The sequence below is a fragment of the Sipha flava genome, unplaced genomic scaffold (assembly GCF_003268045.1).
Source record: "Sipha flava isolate LNK unplaced genomic scaffold, YSA_version1 44_pilon_pilon, whole genome shotgun sequence".
Lineage (NCBI taxonomy): Eukaryota > Metazoa > Arthropoda > Insecta > Hemiptera > Aphididae > Sipha > Sipha flava.
Genome location: NW_020273203.1, coordinates 1,448,500 through 1,454,499, shown reverse-complemented (window position 1 = coordinate 1,454,499; position 6,000 = coordinate 1,448,500). Strand labels below are relative to the sequence as shown.

Genomic DNA, 6,000 nt, shown 5'->3' with positions numbered 1-6,000 from the left:
AGGTCGATAGCAGAAAATTTCCCGTCAGAGGGATTTATTCTGGTGGGAAGGCCGGTGTTTAATGTTACTAGATTGTCTTGAGTTAGGAGCTCTTCAATTATTTTCCCTCTTGTGTCGGTTTTATGTGATCCCCAGATTGGGCTGTGGCTGTTGAAGTCCCCGACTATTATGAACGACTGTTGGAGTTGATGGGTGATATTTTCTATGTCAGCGAGTGTGAAATTTTTCTGATTGGGGAGGTAGAGGTTGCAGATTGTTATTTTATTATGGGGTAATGTTATGGATACCGCGACAGCTTCTATATCAGTGGTTATATGTATTTCTTCGCTAGGGTATTCTTGACTGACAAAAATTGCTACGCCGCCGCTGGCTCGGTCGCACGTATTTCGGTTTTTTTTATAGATGTTGTATTGAGATAACGAAGGATTGTTCTTGTCTGCGAGGTTTGTCTCTTGTAGGCATATTATGGTGGGTGTGTAATCTTTAATAAGTAATTGGAGTTCTGCAAATTTTGAGTAGAACCCGTTCATATTCCATTGTATAATGTTTATCATATTGTATTAGGTGTATTATAGATGTTAGGAATATACTAAACTAGGGTTGTTTATTCTATTATAGTATATGTGTTTGGTGGTGGTTTAGCTTGATAGAGGCGGTTGGGCTTGGAAGAGGAAGTTTGATAGTTTAGTGAGACGGCTTTTTATTGAACGATCAGAAACTAGTGGTCTGATTTGATCTATTATGTCCATTAGAGGAGGTATACCAATATTAACTTCTTCGATAAGTGAATGAATGTTGATAGATTTATTAGTAAAATTTTCTAGTATGTATAAAAATTGTAGGTAAGAGATAGGTAGATTGTCATTTTGTGTAAAGAATTTTTCTATTGGTTTTTTTTGTTCATCCGAGTTTGAGTTTGAGTATGATCTATTAGATGAATTTGATCTAGAACGAATTTTAGCTTTTTTAATAGTTTTTTCTTTTTTGACCGTGGTGTTTGAGGATATTTGATTGGTAGGGGAGTCTGGTAGTTTTAGAGACGATGAGTCGGAGATTGGTCTTTTGTGTGTATCATCTTGTGTTGGCGTTGATGGGGATTCTTCGTTATGTTCGAATATAAGAGTTGTATCTAATGACCAGTCCATGATTGTAGGTTCCTGTTTTTCATCAGGTTGGGAGTTGGAGGCAGAGGGGTGAGGATCATCATCTGTAGACGTGAGTTGTGTTTCGTTGGTGTTGTTGTGAACGTTGATTGAATTTGTGTTAATTATAGGTTCGATTGAAGAGTATGTTTCGGAGTTTTTTTTGCAGTTATTAGACGTGTGGCCGACGGCTTTACATAGGAAACAAGTTAACGTATCATCCGTGAGGAATATTCTGAATTGATTATCGTTATGGGTGATTAGCATTGAGTTTGGCAGTTTTAGAATATCTTCGTGTGTAATGTACAATTGCCTGCGAAAGCTCATGATATGCCCGTATCCTTCCATGTTGATACCGGCTTTTAGATGGTTAATTTGAGAGGTCGGATTTATATTTATATGTTTTAATGCGTCAAGTATTGCTCGGTTTGGGATTGACGGACATACATTAGACATGACAATGCGTTTATTCGGGTTAACAAGTCTACGTATTTGAATTAATTGATCGTTAATTTTAATAGTCTGTGTTTGTTGCATTAAATTATCGAGAACTTGTTTACTGGATAAAAATACACAGAAACGATGGTTTGAAATACGCGATACAAAGATAATGTTGCTAGGTTTGACTATTTTCCCGATGGCGATTATGTAATCGATTTGAGATATTCCGTCGATAGAATTAAACACTATCGCTTGCTCTCTGCTCGGAGTGTTTTCCGTGGCAGTCGCCTTAGCGAAGTTCATGTTGGTGTTTGTGTAGATAGATGCGGGTTGAGTAGAGTGTTCCGTTAACGATAGGGAGTCATTAGTTAATTGATTTGCGATATCAGCAGAAACTGATGTGTTATCGATGGGACGGGAAAGGGGGGTCTGGTTAGATCGCAAATTTTTATCGTTCGAAGTCGGGTTTGTTTTTGAGTTGGATATGTTGTGTTGGTATGAATTCGTAGATGGTGAATTGCGATTTTTTTGTGTAGGTAAAGCACTTGGTTTTTTTGACATGTTGGTGGTGAGGGATTTAGTTTGTAAAGTAGTTTTGGTGTTGGGCGAGACGCCCAAGGAGTTTCTATTCATTTTAATTATGAATAAAGGCGACCGTGTTATATAACGTGATTAATTGGGTGTATAATCATATTATTACCTGGTAACGCCAGCCGTGGAGTATGTACGTGCTATCGAGAGCTATAAAACGTTATCGGCGAGCACACGTGTTGTACAGTCGGTGGTAGAACACGAACTGTTGTTGCGCTTTGTTTCTCGCCTTAATTCATATTTTTTCGTGGTATAAACGATGAATGATATATACGATATTGTAAATATGACATTTACGCCAAATATTCGAGTAAATTTCAACTATGAACACATCGTAAATAGCCTATAAAATCCGGTTCGTGTCTTTGTCTATGATTGGTAATGTCGAATATCTGTAATACCTACCTTGCATAGGTATACTAGGTATGTCTAATAAATAATGTAATAAGAATGACTAGACGACGACGACGAAACTTTAATGATCGGAATACCTACGCTGTCGTAATATAGGTACGCGATCTCCCGCAGGGACCAGGAGACGAAAATGACCGAGAATCATAGTGCGTGTGCACCGTATTATACATCAGTTATACCCGTAACTGGCCGAAGTGATAACATGATGACTTTTGATTTTGGTTTTCGACGATGACGGCGATGGAGAGAAGTCTTTGGCGGCGGTACATACGACCAAGAGACGTGTGGATGCATATACATGTAAATGCACATGCCTACACGTAAATAATATGCATATATTCGGATATTATTAAAACGTGTAACCAGCGGGTGGCCTTTTTATTTATAGTTGTCCATTATACAAAACTCGAACCGCGCATGTTGTTCTGAAACAATAATATTATCACAGCGGTCGATAAGATGACGTCGGGAGAATTAAATTACCGCCTGTGCGCGCGTCATTATTATTATCCTACACGTTCACACACACGCCCGTTAAGTTCGCTGTCCAAATTTAACCGTAAAATCGTCGCATGAACTTCAATTGTTGGTGTTTTATTATCTTGTGTTCCATCTAAGTATCTAAGTTGTATCTAAGTTTCGAGTACGCGTCACTGCGTAAATGTGGATCCAGAAATGTTCATGGTGGCCCGGGCGCATAACATTTTTTTTTTTATCCATATGTAAATTATTCGATAAATAAAGTAATAACAAATAATGCGACGCAATAACCGTTTTACATTGCAGTCTTACGTGGGAAGGGGCTCCCTACGTCAACCTTTGGATCTGCAACTGCGTCACTTGTGATTAATGCGACGACACCGTGCATAGCGCGTTCTTAACGCTCTAAAGCAGGCCTAACCTGTGCTACGTAAAGATAGCTCGTAAATGATACACGAAGACATTTCTCAATATGATTTTCATTATACTATTATTATTAACGTTCAATATTGTTTGATGTATTTAATATTGACGTCCTCGTTCATCAAAAAAAAAAAAAACATCAACCGTCTCATTAAATTAGCATCTTTCATCATCATTATAATAAACAACTTTAAATATATTAATTATTGTTATCAAACTCTTTCCATTAAATACTTTTATTATAATAACTAATATAGTAATAATAATAAAAAACTATGCATGTAAAATTAAGTTTCAAAAATACAAGAATCTCGTGAATATAAAAAGGTTGAGAATCTTTGCTCAAAAGAAACGATAAGTCCGCGATAAGTAGTTTTTGCTGCACCCAGGTGATATCTTACATTGGTTTGTCGTAGGTTTTTTTTTTATTTAAATAATTTTTGAAAACTGATCCGTATAACACTTGATTTCTTACACTTTAATATATTTATTTAGTCAGTTATGTAATTACCTGTTTCTACATAATAAACAGACAAAAATTTTAAATTCTACATGCAGTTTTGCATCAATGTTAAGTGGTATAATGCATTTTGTTTTTTGTTGTTAATTTATAATATTTATGTCGCTCCGTTGTATTCAAGTGAGACATTAATCAAAAATGCATGAGTGACACTGTGCCCATCTAAAACTTCCAATTAATTTATGCATTATAATAACTGCAACTTTAGAAGACTTAAAAGCAATGCATTGTCACCGAGTTAAAAGTAAAAAAAAAAAAAAAAACATAAAAACATAGTAATCATGTAAGCTGGAGCACGTATAAAGATCTATCGAACAAACTCGATGGATTCAATTTTTTTCGCTTATTATAATAACGACGTAATGTTCGCTTTAACCGATTTCGCGCGTTTAGTCTACCACGTTTGTTCGGAGGACTGTAATAATTGTACGCACTGTGAACGTCCGCACAAGAAGGCGGTACATGTGCAATAATCATAAAAAATTCGTCCGACCTGCAATTAAGTGGTAGTGCAGCACATTGCGGCGTGCGTCATAATACAGCATAATGGCCGTATACGCCGCTGCGCGACGACAACAGGTCCGGGAGAAATGTTTTCTTCTCGTCTTAGCGCACGACTAATAATAAACACACGCGGCGATTTAATATTAATCGATTTCTTCATTGGATCATACAGCATTACGAATCGCACGGAAATAATGCATATCATATGGATTACAGGTGCTTTATTGGGCACGTATTACACGGACTGGAGTTGAGGAGAGAAAAAATTTGAAGGGAACTAGCCGTTTTCGAATACGTGGATACGAACCTTTTTATAAACTACTTACTATCAAACATTACTAACAATGATGGAAATACCGATATCGTAACTTATCGCGTCAGTATTTCTGTTCGTAAAATACATACATCAATACGTGACCGGTTGTATGAAACACAGAAGCGCTCTGCAAAACCAAACGATTCGAGAAACGTAATTAATTCGAATATAAGTAATGCAACATTGAACGTTTACGAAAAAAAATGATCAACGGAAAACCAGTCGCTTTTCGTCATAAACGTTCCATGCACAACCCACTTCCGACGGAGGAGTGCGCATTAGTCGTTAACAGCCGATTCAGGCTCAGTACGTGATTTCTTACACCGTGGCGCCGCGTTGTGGGCACGACAACGGTTGTTTAAATTTAAGATTACCGATTCGATTTTGTTACGCGTCGCACACGCCGCGCGCTAAGAACACGGCCAAGAAATACGACACGTTTTCCGACCGATCCGTCGCGACGACCAAACCAACAGGAGAAGATCCATGACCCATTGGTTCGTCGTTGCACATGTCCTTCGGATATCGAGTTTCGTGAATACCTGTCAGCGGCGGTGTACGACGGATTCTCGTCCAGTGCTCGTTTCAGGGCGATGACCGGGTGGGTATCCCCCTAAGAAAAATGCATTTATTTATCAACTACTTACCCTCGTGGCCATTACACAAATACCCTAGAAATATATGATCCTCCCCTCCCCCTCGAGATAGAGGCTCTGAAATAAACATTGTTCGACGACGGACGACGTCGACGAACGCGTGCTGGTAAACTTCGAAAACAGGCGTTTTCTAATCGTTCAATGCGCGCGCGCATCGACGGACCCGTGAATGTGTTTCGCGTGAGTGTGGCCATCGTACTCGTCAGAAAAAACTACTATCGTCACACTACGCGACGCATAAATATGTTGTGATCGGTGCCGGATCTAGAAAATTTGACGCCCGGGGCCGATGAAAAAATGCAGCGCCCACACGTAGGTGCTAATTTGTGGAGAACGTTCGTTAATTATTTTAAATTTTTCAGAAAATTAAGAGCACCCTTATACCAACAGTGCCTGACGCACCGAGAGCAATCGAATGCCGTTATTTTTCCTTTTCTCTTCGTACGACCACTGCTGGAATATTTGTTTATACTTCCATTACAATATTCAATTTTTATGTTTTGATAAAACATT

At 38.3% G+C, this 6,000-nt stretch overlaps 1 protein-coding gene across 2 annotated transcripts in view; it reads left to right on the top strand.

The window, feature by feature from the left end:
- Positions 1–6,000, top strand: part of LOC112689553 (myosin-G heavy chain) — a 103,786-nt gene that overhangs the window by 38,813 nt on the left and 58,973 nt on the right. The window lies entirely within an intron of this gene.